Source organism: Hippoglossus hippoglossus, chromosome 14, assembly GCF_009819705.1.
Source record: "Hippoglossus hippoglossus isolate fHipHip1 chromosome 14, fHipHip1.pri, whole genome shotgun sequence".
In the NCBI taxonomy this organism is placed as follows: domain Eukaryota; kingdom Metazoa; phylum Chordata; class Actinopteri; order Pleuronectiformes; family Pleuronectidae; genus Hippoglossus; species Hippoglossus hippoglossus.
The window spans coordinates 20,464,724-20,479,329 of NC_047164.1; the positions used below are offsets into that span (position 1 = coordinate 20,464,724).

A 14,606-nucleotide genomic window follows, 5' to 3' on the forward strand; every position below is an offset into this window, starting at 1 on the left:
TACTTGAAAAAAATAACAAAACTTCAGAGACTCATCAACTGACTCTGTAGTTCCCCTTAGCTTTATGGGGCCTTTTAACATCTTCCAGCTTACTGTTTGGGTATTTCGGCCCACAGCTGCAGCCTCACTGCTCTCATAACATTGTTTCCAGCAGCAGGCAGGTATTTTGAGTGAAGAAGCTCTAATAAACCCAGTGTACACTCCATGGGCAGTAGCACGTAGCAGACAAGCACAGTTAGCATCTAATTGGATAATATTTTAATAGACTATTTAACAGCTAAAAAGAGAGATAATTCCTTTGGGAGGTGATGGAGACCAAAACTGAACTATAGGGAGATTAATTATTGGACATTGATTTATTAGGTTGCCAAAAATGCAGGATGAAGTACAGTATGTCTAATCTTCTTTAATTGTGTCTTGCTCCATACAACAAATTTATGGACATACATCAGTAAATAACCTTTCTCACGGTTAAGGATAATGGTTAGAAGTAATCTAAAGATGCTTGTCTCACCCTGGAGTGCTTTATTTGTTATGTTGGTGCTTCCAAAGGTCAAACACTGACTGATTGAAGTGTTTGACCTCCAACAATCGTTATCGAGATCAGCTGTGGATAAAGAGCTATAAAAGAATTGTAATTATCACCATTTTAGAAACGGTAATTATGGGCATCATTAGCATCCATCATTACGTTTAAGTGGGGCCACGGTCCAGGAAATGAGTGTTCATCCTGCTCTTTTTATCTGCTCGCTTCCATCGCTTTCTCAGTGTAGTGAGAGGAAACAGTAGAGGACATTTTGGAATCAGTGCCAACTGAAACAGGGTTGTCTAGTCTGCTTTTTCCCACAAGCCCACAGCTCCCTTATTCATTTTTAACCAGATCTCACAAAAGGTTTTACCCTGCTGTGGTTCAAAACAGTCTGGAAAGAGATCACTGATGTTCCCATTAGAATGAGTGGTTTTCTTCTTCTGTCAGCAGAGCATAAAAGTATGGACAGTATGTAAATTTGTAGAATGAGGGTTGAAGGACAGTTCACAGCTTGTCTGAGGGAAGAGAGGGAGCTAGGCTTAACTGAAATGAGAGAGAACTGATGGAAGTAGGTTAGATTTAACAATCCCTGCTGATAGACATCCACCTGCTATTCAGACCTTTTACAAGACAAAGCACGGCTTCAGCTGCAAAACAGCTAAAGTTTATTTTCAACAGTGTAACAGTGGAGTTGTGCACAACCACAGCTTTCCCCTGGATGAATTAGTAATGCTAAAAGATTCCATTTCGTCTATCTAAATGTTGTGTGCAGCGTTCCGTCTGGTTAATATAAGGAGCCACTCAATTTTTCATGCCCACGCCAAGTGTAGCCTTCAATTTAACATGCGCTTTTAATCCTGGGAGTGCTAAATTGCTTTTTAATGTCGAGGAACATGGTGTTTTCGGAGTAACTCGTGAAAAATGCATCAGCAATATGCAGAGCAAATCAGGTCTAATGTTTTGTTGTTGTTTTTTTTTAGGCTAAACTGAACAAAGCAACACCACAGCAAAGAGGAGTGAAACCAATATGTTGTTTTGACACATCTGTCACCTCAGGGGTCTCAGGAGGACACCTCCCGCAGGCAGTGACGGTGTGTGTGTGTGTTTGTGTGCAGCCAATGGTGTGATTAATTGCATGTCTCCTTTCACACATGCTTGTTGTGTATACTCTCAGTGCGGCACACATGCAGATCATTATTGTATGGCTCTACATAGGACATGCTGGTTGGTATGATGCAAGTTAGAACAAAAATTAGTGCACCCATGATCCATGGATGATACCATTCTTGTACAGATTTGTGGACAGAGGATTCTATTGGGCTTCTACTTTCTGGACAAGTTGTTGTTGTTCTACCTTCTGCTTTAAAATAGTGTTAGGTTCTATTGAATTCCAGTCAGGGGACACAGTTGGCCAGTTCCTTATTTTCTTTTTTGTCTCCTTTAAACCTGTTTCTGTCATTTTTTTCACATTATTCTCCTGCTTTATTTAGACTGGGTGTCATCTTTTCATTCAGTATTTGAGTTTACACACTTGCATTCACAGTGCTATCAATAAATATCACCCCCCTACGTGTGCACTCTCCTACCTCAATGTTTAATGGTCAGTACGGTGCAGTTACTGTCCAGGCCAGGTCCATGATCAACAGACCTGCTGGACCTCCATCTCATCCAAACTCATTTATTTTCATTTCATCTGAACAAAGACAGTGCTGCATAGAGTCATCTGGCTTCTTTTCATGCTCTTTGCTAAATGTAATCTTACAGTTTTGTCCTGATTTATGAGGAATGGTGTTCTTTGTCCATAGAGTTTGACTTTCGCACGCATCAGTCACTGTAACACCAATTTCCACGGATAATACTTGTGCCAAGTCAGAAGCTCTGAAATGTCTGTTTTTAAATGCAAGGTTGTGTAAGTAATGGATTGAGCAAAGCTTCATCTTTTAAGGATGGCAACTGTGCCTCGGTATTGCCTCTTCCAATACCTCATGAATGAGGTCTCCCAGGTTAGTTGCTTTCAGACGTGCACTGAGCTCCTGATAATCTCCTGACATTCTCCGGAGGGGCCAATTGTGACAACACAAATGTCTTAAAGAGACAATGTGAGAAAACCGCAGGAGATCCAGCTCATTGATGAGGCGCCCACTTAAAGCTCCCCTGAGATTTCAGTGTTGTTGTGAATGCATCTGACCGGGGGATCAACCACCGCATTGTTGCATTGAATAGAAAACTACGGAGAAAGTACCGACCCAATTGTGTGGACATCCTTTGCAGTTCATGTCTGAAAACGGTTAATGGTTTCTTACCTCAGGCAGTTCCACACCATGTGAAGCCATGTTGGATCAGACACAATCCAGGCCACAAGTTCACAGGATATTTGTTATTTTATAACTTTATTTATTCAATAATTCAAAGGTGAAGGCACCTCTGTTACAGTGATCACAGCTAAACTGACTTTTGTTGCCGTACTCATACCTACTTTGGTTACAGCTGTACTTTGGGACACATATTTTTAATTCTATTTAATTGCTTTTGATTATACATGGGATCAAATATGCCACACTTTACCTTAAGAATACTACAGTTTAAAATATTGGACGTTGACATAGTTTGGAATTATTTGATATTTTAGAGTTTTTGCACAGGGTTGTACTCACTCACTGTATGTGTGCCCCTCCTCCCTCAGGTGTTATTGTGCCTGGAGCGTTAGTGGATGGCAGGTGTTTGCAGGCGTCCCTGGCTCTGTTTGATTCCCCTACACACGCTTTAATGGACTCAGAGTCTGGACTCCATTGAACATGACTGAAATATGTTCCTGTAATATCCCTGGTCAGAGAATTTGTGAACCCAATCCAAATGACTTCCTCAGGGCCGGCCAACCAACCACCCTCTATTATCACGTTACAATGTGGCCATCGGAGCAGACTAATCAGTAGACAGTGGCAGTGGAACACATAGCCAATGCTGCCTCTACCAATTCCATATTGAGCTATATTTTCTCAGCTTTCAAACTAGCTTTAAAAGCAAGACACAAGAAAAACACTTACAAAATTTGGGATATTTCAAATTGAAGCTTTTCAAATCATCTAAGACTAGACTGAGTTAGTATAGCTTCATATAGTTTAGTGACGTTTGTATACATACACAATAATATTCTCCATTTATTCACGAGTGTGATTACAAGTGAGAAAGGTCCTGTGTTTTATTGTATTGTTTAGCGTCTGTGTTAAAATTATTAGCACAGAGCCCTAAAGTGTGTTTGAGTTCAACTGTGTGATCACAGTTTTGTTCATTCAGCCTTTCACCAAACTGAATTATAAACGTTATCTATACGACAAATCATTTATCCCCGTGTCAGTGGCCCCAGCAAATCCAGAGGTGTGTGTGTGTGTGTGTGTGTGTGTGTGTGTGTGTGTGTGTGTGTGTGTGTGTGTGTGTGTGTGTGTGTGTGTGTGTGTGTGTGTGTGTGTGTGTGTGTGTGTGTGTGTGTGTGTGTGTGTGTGTTACCTGTGCATCCAGGCATGTGAGTTGGGGTCAAGCTGTGTGTGGTGGTGCAGCTTTCCCTGTGGATAAGCAACGCAGCCCGTCCCTGTTGACAGTGCAAATCCTCTTATGTGTGTGTGTGTGTGTGTGTGTGTGTCAGAGAGAGAGTGAGCAGGCTGTCCCAGATCATCCTGTTGAAGCCTGGTGTTGGTAAACACAGTTCATGGTAAGCTCAGCTGACACAGGCACTGATGATTGGGCTTAGCGCTGGCTGTTGCCTGGGTGGCCCTTGGCACTGACTGGTCCCGTGTGGCCCCCTCTGACACCAGGCTCCAAACACTGACAGAAAACGGAATATCCAAGTTACAAACACTGGCACATACTTTGCTTTTTCCCGGTATCACTTTAATAGCAAAACCAAACTCTAAGGTGAATCGTTTAACACAATTACCTAAACACAAACAACACACTTGTTGACAAAGTATCACAAACACTTTCAGAGGCAGAACACACTATATTTGTGCCCTGGGAGCCTGGGCCCACTCAAATAACCCCTCGGTGAATGTGCTGCTGTCAGGCCAGCAGGGCAGCCTCACAATGTGCACATTTAGGACCCTGAGCCTGACGGCGGTCCAGAGTTTGTGGAGGAAAGCGTGGAATGTGTCCCACAGGCAGATGCAGGCGCTCTCAAAGGCATCTCTATTACAAGCAGACAAGCAAGGCCTTATGTCATGGTCACCAGCCTCAGAGACATTTCCAGACTAGTGCCCTGCGCCATGACAGCACGCGCCCTCGTGGAAATCTACTAGCCCACGATGTGCTCCACTTCTCTGCTGCAAACACACAACGTTCATGTGTGCAAATCTGATAACCAGGATTGTTTACTGCAAGTGCAGTGTAATAAGAGCTTCAGTGAGATCCTCAAAGTGATTCCGTTTGATGCGTTTGACGATTACGAACAGAAATGGCGAGTGTGGCGAGTTCTGAAGTTCTTTCCTTTGAAGTCATTGTACAGTTCTTGTGACATTTCTGTAAAGGCTACTGTCAAACCTAGTTTGCTTTAACTGAAGCTAAGTACCAGCAGCATGAGCTGGTGTCAGACATGACAGCAACGCTCAGGTCTGTCTGCAGCCGGTGGCCTTTTATCAATGATGACAGATTAAGAGCCCTGTGATCTTGTGAAGCACCAGGCACCAGCGTTGATTACCATCACTGCTGATAATGCTGCATGCTAATCATTGTAAACATCATGTTGTGGCTTTGACACACTTAGGCTTATCTGTAATTGGTGTAATTGTTACTAGCGTTTAACGAGATCTTCTTCCAGATACGCTCAGTGCCAAAAGGACTCGGGTTTGGGAGAGGCTCCCTCACATATGCCTCGCTGATGGGGGCATTAGATCAACACTAACTCGTCCCACTGTGCTATTAATGAAAAGCAGCCACAAGCCAGCGCGTAAATCCGATAAAAGGGGCTGTAGATGAGGGGGTCATGAAATATTTAAATATACAGGGCTTCAAAGCGGAAGAGGCCTCCCGTTCCTATCAACAGACAGACCCCCTGCAGTCCAGTCATGGCCCCAGTCTGTGGCCCGCAACCAGCTCCACATGTAGGTCACAAACCACCAGCTCACTTTTCCTCTGTAGGGACGGCACCAGGGAGAGGAGCCGATTCACAGATGAAACTGCTCCCGTCTCCAAACACACACTCTCACATAGACACTCACACAAACAGTCTTCCTCTTGTTCAGCCGGTCTCCGGTGTTCTAGTGTTACACAGAGCGGGAGATGACGACGGGGTCAGGGAGGATATCCAAGCGCTGTCTCAGTGGACTCTGACATGTTAAAACACCCTGTCACATGATAGAGGCTCAGATCCTCGCACACTCACACACATAGAGCCGTCTAAACCACAGCCAAAAGGCCCCTTTCATACACACAAACTGTGTTTTCAAACTGAAACGACCTCTGTCCTCACAAGCATTTTGGCTCCGTATTAGTTTTATTCCCTATCCATAGTAACGCACCTGAAAATGCATATCATGTGACCACTCACATACACTTTGCATACGTGGCCCGGTCCTCAAACGAAGCATTTGTTTGTTAGTATCAGAAAGAGCTAGATTGCTTGAATATTATCTCCTCTCCTACACAAGCAGTTGTTTCATTGTAAAATGCCGAATTTAACTGCACAACAGCTGTTAGCAAAGACAACAAGGACAGCAGCGCTTGTAATTGATTATCCATGTTGTGTTATACTGATAGCCGCGGGTAATGTCGGTTGTGTTCTTCAGAAAGGGAGTCATGTGTTAGGAGTCTGACGAATCAGTGAAGGCTACGTCTCGAACTAAAAGACCCAATCAGAAAGCTGTTGTAAGTGTTTACATCTTCGTTTCCAAACCTCTACGTTTCTGGCCGTCTAGACTAAAGCACAGCCCTGGAGTTTGCGAACTAAAACGGAGCCAGCGGGGATTCCAGACTCCCCCGTTTTGGCGGCTCTAAAACTCAGGAGTAGAGTGGAAGCCAGATTTACCCGTAGCAGAGTTGATGCATTTTCAAAGGGAAACGTAGGAGAGTGGATTTAGCCTGTGATTCTTCTTTTGAGTGAACACAACATGGAGCAACTGTCAACTACTGAAAGACAAGAACTATAAAAGAAACAATCAGCATTCTGGCCACATTTTCATTTTGACAGGTCACAGCTCATCTCTCCCGTCAGGTATCTTGTTCCATCTGTTTTTTGTATCTCAAAGGGGCCTGAACTTCCCATGTCTCTCCTTCCCATCATTCAGCCCCTGTGCAGGGCGGCTACTGTGGACAGAACAATGACCTTATTTAGCTCTGGACTTGCAAAATGCAATTAGAAACCTCTCAATGGCTAGTGGGGGCCTGGGATAAGATGGAGGGAGCGAGAAAGACTATTACAGAAAGAGAAAAGGGTTGGGGGTGGGTTGGCAGAGACCTCCCTGCTGTCCGTCACCCTGCTGGCTTTTGATGTCCGTGGCCCATCTTGTGTCCCCAAAGAGAGTCTATCATCAGGCCCCCACTCCGGAGCTGCTGAGCATCGAGAGAGCCTTGGAGAGGCTTGTTGAAGTGGAGCGCGGGGGTGTGTTTGTGTGTGTTTGGTTGGGGTTGGGGGGGGGGGGGGGGGTGACTGGGGCTGTCTCTGTTGGTGCCTGACAGAATGGTCTTGACGGAGCGTGTCAGAGGTCTAATCCCTCAGACCATACTCCTCCAGCTGGGTGGATCGCTCGGGGGGTCTGCTAAGGGTCAGACAGGTTTTAATACAAGGCCTTAGTAGTGATTTCCTCAGTGCTTCCCTGTAGTCGTTCCTTTTTAAGACACAGCAGGCTCTCTCCCCTCCTCCTTCACCCGGCTACCTCCCCGTTCTTTCTCTCTCGTCCCCTCCTCCTTTACCCAGCTACCTCCCCGTTCTTTCTCTCTCGTCCCCTCCATCTTTTCTGTCTCGCCCCATCTCATCCTGTTTCATTTTCTACTCTGCTCTCTTCCTCTCTAGTTCCTCCTCCTTAATCTCTCTGCCTCCCCTTGTTTCCTCGCTCCCACTGCGACGCTGAGAAGAAAGAAAGAAACAAAAAAGGGAAAATAATATCCCTGCCAGCGCAGTTGCTCTTGGTTAGTATTAAGTTGAGGCCTTGTGGGGGGCTCCAGCATCACAGCTCTTTGGTTTTAGACGTCTGCTGGGTCTCCACAAATATAAAGACATGCAGATTAGGGAGAAAAATGAAAGCTGGGGGTTCACCATGCAGCGGGTTATCTGTCAGTGGTAGTTCTGACTGCGATGTATTTCCACTGTAGCGCTTCAAAACAGGGGTGAAATTAAAAGGGGCTTATAGTTCTCCTTTTATTGCCATTCAGATCAAATGACTCTACAGCTTCTTGATGTTATTCTGCGTTAATCAATGAATTTGACAAGCTGCACAGAATTGTGTTTACGGCGGTGCTTCTAAGTAGCCATTACAATGCAGCGCTGCAGAAAATGAATTCAAAGAAATGTACATGTTCTAGAGATGAAAGTAAAAATATTCAACTTGCAGTACAGAATTTTTGTTTCCCCCTCTGGCAGAGACAGTAATTACACAAACACATGTCAAATACATATCCACAGTTCCAAGACAATAATTTGTTAGTACGGTGAAGTAAATGTAATTGCTGTTTTCTTCAAATATTTTACAAACCAGTCTGAGAGCAGTAAGACCTAAGGGTGACAACCCTTCTCTTCCTTCAGCGCACTCTGAGGAGAAGCCACGGCGGGTTGTCCTAGCTATCGATCACTTTCCATTTTGTATTTCTGCATCTTAACACTAAGTTTCCTTTTTTGTCTGGAGTGTCATAAACTTTTCTTTACTTCCAACATTTATCAGCAATAGTTGCTGTAGACTACTTCCTTTCCCGAGCTATAGTTGCTCCCATGAAGTAAAACGCATTGCTCTGGGTGTGCATTGCAAAAAAAAGTCACCACAGACACCAGATTTAAAATTGTGGTATACTGCGAAATGCAGAGATTTACCTGACACTGATGGGCTTGATCAGCAATATGTGATCTTGTTTGGTGAGGGCTTGAATGTAGCAGGCTCATTTATATGTTAAAGTCCTGCACTTCAGCTGTAAAATACAGCACATTAAAATTCAGATTTCACTCGTACATGCCTAATCTTTGTTCTCAAAGCTTTGACGATTCAATTTTTCCGGTTCATTAAATCTCCACATAAACAGTTAGTGACAGCTCTATAAATATGGATGCAGATTTGGCCTTTAAAATCATTTGGCTTGGATTTGAGAATTAGTACACTGACATTACATGAAAATGTGAAAGGTAAATCAAGCTTATATGTATGATGGTCTGCTCAGTATACTCTGTGTGTGTGTGTGTGTGTGTGTGTGCGTGCGTGCGTGCGTGCGTGTTTTGAAGTGGGCAGCACGTATGTTTCTTTCTGTTAGAAAGGGAGGCAGTGATTGACTGGTCTGAAATTATCCACAGCATCGCGGCCCACAGCCCACATTCCACGGCAATGTCTGTAATTTAGGCAAAAGGGGCTCTTATTTCTCTTGTGACTGAGCAGCGGCATGGTAAGCGTGTGTGTGTGTGTGTTGGGGAGGGGCTGCATTAGGGATGTAACTAAGGCTTTTGAAGCCGGGAAGGTTAAACCAATTTTCTTTTCTGCATTGTTTTCCAAAGTGCGTCCCACGGCAGTGACATTACACTGATGGCCAGTGGAGTAGGTTTTTTTTTCCTGCTGACAGGCCCGCTCTTTCTGCGCCCACAATGTCAACTGGATCTGATTATTGCCTACCAGATGCAGATAATGTCTGCCATTGATCAGGCCATTTATCTTGAACTCTTCTGGCCCTGGCCTGCTTTCAGAGACCGCGGGGAGATAAGCGGATACAGATAAGCAGATAATGTAGTCTCTACAGGCTTTTAACAACCAGAAGAAATACTTTTTCTCCGCTGCTTCCCCAGCTGACATATGACGTAAGCTTCATATCTCTCTAGGCTCAGGAAGTTTTATTGTATCACAACGATCTGCAAAGGTATCGTTCATCGGATCAGATAGACTCTTTCATCCCTGCGTCCATAAATCTTCCTAAGTGTTCCCTGAATGCCAATCACACTGTTTGTATATACACTGTCATAAGCACTGGTTGAATAAGTGTGGAAAAACAATACAACGCTGAGATTCATTTTTGTCATTGTTATTTACAGGTTTAATACTGAAAAGCGTGGCTGTGCCAATGCAGATGGAATGTCTGAGGTCCTTAAATCTTTCGTTCCCTCTGTCAGGATGTGTGATTGATGCAGTTCAAAAGAGAAGACTGTCAGCTTTTCCAAAGGCTTTTTCCACTTTTGGCGTGCTATAGTGTCCCAGTTTGTGTAACGGCTCTTAATGCTGGGCACATTTGTCTTTGTCTGTGAGTGTGTGTTTGCATGCGTAGTCGTGTGTCATCCCCACATTAATGTTAGCAATGAGTGACAGATTAATTTATGTCTGGCTACATGTCTGAGGAATTGGGAAGAAAGGGCCTGTCAGTGCTTCTTGTCGAGGGGGGGTGTACAGATTAGAGCCAGTTGTCATTGACAACCCAGTGCAGGGTGCTGGGAGATATGGCCGGATGTAATGTCTGTAGGAAAAAAATTAATAAAACTTAAAAAAAAGACAAAACATCATCACGTTGCTCTCGAAAGGCTTTTACTTAGGTACAATTTTACTTAAATGTATAACGTACATACTTTCTAGTGTTGGGGCAATGTGGGTTTGTCCAGACTGAAAAATATCATGAACTACCATGAAACACACACCTTCATATCCTCCAGTTTCATATGGCAGTAGACTCATCATATTCTTTTTATTTATCCTGTACTCCTTTGTCTGTCTCAGGAATTACTGTATCTCTCTCTGACGGAGCTTTCAATATGAGGTGAATCTGTTTCCACAACACCCCCCACCTGAGATGACTGCTGTTCCGAGGTGGTGACAATTGTGTTGAGGATCATGAAGAAAATTCTTCACATCCAGTCCTAGTTTGAATACATGAAACTGTTTTAGCCCCTGTAAGGCAAAGACAGAGGCTGGAGTCAGTCTACAAGCATAATAAGAGCTTCTAACATATTCCATTTCCAGCACTCATGTTACACTTATCAGTAATATTTTAAACGAGGGTAGATTTGGTGTAATGGCAGGAAGGCTCATAAAGGCGAGCCGGTCCCCTGGGATTGTAATCTAGAAGAGAGTTCCTGTAAAATTAAACCACGGCTGTGTTGGGGGGAGACAAACATGCCTCTGGTTTCTTTGAAGTGGAGAATCAGTGTCCAAAAAAAAGAATAAAAGATGACAAAATGTCAGTGTGAAGCTGATGGTCTATAGACAGACCTTACATGCCCAGACAGCAATTACTGAGATACATAGCATACACCCAGACATTGTGTTTGATCTCAGTGCTTCGTTCTCTAGCAAGGATGATGTTTTTCCGCAGTGAAACTGTGCAGGGTTCTCATTTTGTATGTGCATGTTAATCTCTGTCAGCATTTCATTTGAATTAAAAATAATGTGTGGTGAGAGATCCGGACGCTGATTTATTTGGCAGCGTGACTGTAATCACAGACTTGTGGTCGCTCTCAAATCTGATAATGGCCATTTAAAAGAGAGAACAGCGACTCGCTCACTGCTGCTGCTGCTGCAGCTGCACAGGCCCGTGAAAAGGACTGGTAGCCATTTTCTGACGGTGGGAGTTGTATAAATACATATCTCGAAGCCCGCCATGTCATGCGTTTGAAGCCAAACCACGATTCGCTCTTGATGTTTCATCACTATCACCACTTCAAACATAAGACTCCTTGTGATCTAATTAGTAACCACAGTTAGTACATTTGCAACTAATTTTAGACATGATGTACTGTTTGTGCATTACTCATGAACAAAAACTGTAAAGCTAAATCATTTCACAGTTGTTATCAAAGATGTTTTCCCACAGCCGATGAGCTACGGTAAGGCAGAGGTTAATTATTTCATTGGTTGAAGAGGTTCCGTGCACAATGCATACATCTGTGAAACACGTAAGGATGCAGAGCAGGAGCCTCCGACTTGACGAGCACATGGGCATGTAGGCTGCTCTTTCTCCCAGGCCCTTTGTGACCACAGCCTTTATCCTCTGCAGCTCAACCAAGTGGCTGGACTTCAACCAGCCATCAGAGGCCAATCCTTCCCACCCCCTGATGGTACTTCACATTCTTAGTTCTGTATGCCATCAGTGCATCTATGGACAGCCTTACAACGTATATATAGGGACAATAATGTTTTTAATGTTAAAAGTGAACTTCTCACTGCAGTTTGGGGAAAGTGCTCTTGTGTCAACTCTCATGTGTGAGGGTTTGATTTGCCACTCTTAACAGTATATCCCATTTTCCATGACTCCATTTCTGCACGGCCGGTCCCAGGCAGCCAACTGAGCCTCGGTCTCTTCGTTACCGAGGGACGGATTAGCATCGCAGCTATGAGCTAAGTCTGTTTTCTGCTCCGTGGTTGCTTGGGCTGAGCTGGCAAGGAAATACTTTGCAATGTGACTCCATTGTAGATCTATTGACCTCCCAGCCAGTGGGTTAATGCTCATTAGACAAGCTGTAGAATGCAAGGGTTTGCAGCTTTAGGAGGATTCTCCAGCAATGTCCAGCGTTATACCTCTTTTACACCAGCATTAGTGAGTTAATGTGTTTTTTTAAAACATGGCTGAACCCATTTAACAAAGTCAATTGACTCCTTTACCATTGCCAGGAGTTTGTTTCTCTGTTTTTTCCCCAGTTCTATCTATGTTCGATGTCGTGAACGCACCAAAATTGCTCTCTCATCTCAATCTTGCCAAATTAGCAGGTTTATCCAAATGTCTCGTTTTCCATCAATGCGGATCGGAGCCAGAGCAGATTCAAACGTGTGTCTACTGCAAAGTCAGTTGCAATATTCCCATTGCAGACAAAAGCCAAATGTTCGAAGGCGTTAGTGGGTAGTTGGACCAGTGGAAAATTCGCTTTAGATGAGGGACACAAGCAGGGAATGATAAGTGCTGTTGCCTCTCAGGTAAATAGTACATTCAGGCCCGCAGTGTGAATCATAACAGGATAGTGTCCCACCTTAATAAATCTGTGTGATCCCCTCACTTTGGCCCCAAACACTGGAGGGTTGCCCTTTGGAGCAAGAAACGGACAGTTTCAGCCGGGCTCTTGTGTTGCCTGGGCAGACATGCAAGAGGGAAAATCATTCTAGGTCTTGGAAAAGTTATCACATAATAATAAGCTTGGTCGTTGTGATTTATGTCTGTGGTGTGGGGCCGGAAGCTCGTTAAGTTTTAGGTCCGTCAGGGTGGGCCATGGAGCGCTCCCAGCTCACACTGAAGGCTGAATGACTGTAAGTGCTTTTTATATGACTAGCTGACCTCCCTTCAGGCCAGTGCAGCGGGAGTTGATCCAACAGGAAGACAGGAGGGGGTGCATGCTGTTTATAAAGGAGCGTTTTGTTTTTCCTCCCTTCACGGTAGCGGCACCCTACTGGGAAATTCATTAGCGGCTGACATCACCTCACTCAGTACAGAGTGAAAGAAAGAATATCTTTCTGCCTCAGCTCCCCCCTCCCTCCTCCCTCCCTCTCTCTCTCCGTGGCTCCGTATCCTGCTCTGGTGCGCTGCTCTCTTCCCTTTTGCGCGCCTTTTACGCACAAGGTAAGCGCGCCGATGTGCGCACCTGTGACCTCAGAGCTTTTCAGGGGGCCGAAAGCGCGAGTGTTGGTCTTGTGAAGGAGCAACCGAGGTTGAATCCAAGTCCGCCTGTAAATCAGGAAGTGGGAGGACCCAGGCGTGGAGGCAGCAGCAGCAGCGCTCAGTCAGTCAGTCGCTGGATGAATGGGAGCTTGTCTGCTGCCCAGGAGCGGATGGGGAGAGGCTCTCGAGTGCCAACGACCGGGATCCGTCTCAGAGAGAACGGCAGACTGGCTCTGCAGCTGAACTCACAGCGGGCTCTTACCTTGTGAATCTCCGCTCACTGCCCCTGTCTCCACTGGGGAAACTGGCCGTGCGCTTTGGTGGATTGGTTCCCTCCGTCGGACGCAGCCCCTCTCTGCGCACCGACACACACACACACACCCTCCCGGATCCTGCTTGTTTCCACTCACGGATATTTCCGACAGGAGAATATATACGTGTCAAAACAGCACTGGGTTCCGAACCAGGAGAGGAAGGTGCACCAGGGGGTTTGGCTCTCGTCGCCTCGCTGCGGTCACAGAAGCTCTCCGTGGCCAGACACATGGTTCCCTTTGTCCAGAAGGCGCAGTAGCTTTGTGAGCGGCTTTGGATTTTTTTTTTTTTTCTTGGAAAGGCTTCTTGTCTCTCCGCATGGCTGTCCTCGATTTAAAAGGAGTTGACTTCGCCGCCTCTTATGTGGATTACATGATTTGAAAAGCAGAATGTGAAACGAGGCCACATTTACCAGACCGAGAAAGTAATATCCTGACTTATTTGCCTTCTCGCTTACCGTGCCACATCTGAGGTATGCGCGCTGGTTCTGATCCGTCCTATAATCTAACATGTATTTAACAGTGTGCGTGCGTGTGCTCGTGTGTATGTGTGTGGCACAACGCTCTGAATGGGATTTTTAGAACAGAAACCACTGGACCACCTCTCCTGCTGTCATTTATTCTGCTGCTTTCATTGTTTACATACTGTCAGCGCCGTGTTGATACCCGATCAATTACAATATTTCAACGATAAATCAGCCCTGATGTAGAATAGGTGTTTAACTGCACTCTCCTGTTCTGATTTCTTTCTCCTGCAGCCCAAACAACAGCCAGGCGACTATATACAAACATGAGTGTGCAGATAGCCAGGCTGTCAGTGCACGCAGATTTTGAATATCCCTGTCATTAAGCTTTTATAAATCGCAAGAAAATGTGTGAAAGCATAATGCCTTCGCGTCATCTGCGGCCCACAATTTAAAATTATGGAAATCCGAGACCAGTGAATCCACAAAGCCACTTATCAGAAATTCATTTTATTCAGAGAAACCTGTATCTGTCTCCCTCCCAGCTTTACGGGTGTT

The 14,606-nt window shown here is 44.9% G+C and overlaps 1 protein-coding gene across 9 annotated transcripts in view; it reads left to right on the forward strand.

The window, feature by feature from the left end:
• Positions 1 to 14,606, forward strand: part of auts2a (activator of transcription and developmental regulator AUTS2 a) — a 297,717-nt gene that overhangs the window by 250,708 nt on the left and 32,403 nt on the right. The gene's annotated exons all lie outside the window — the stretch shown is intronic.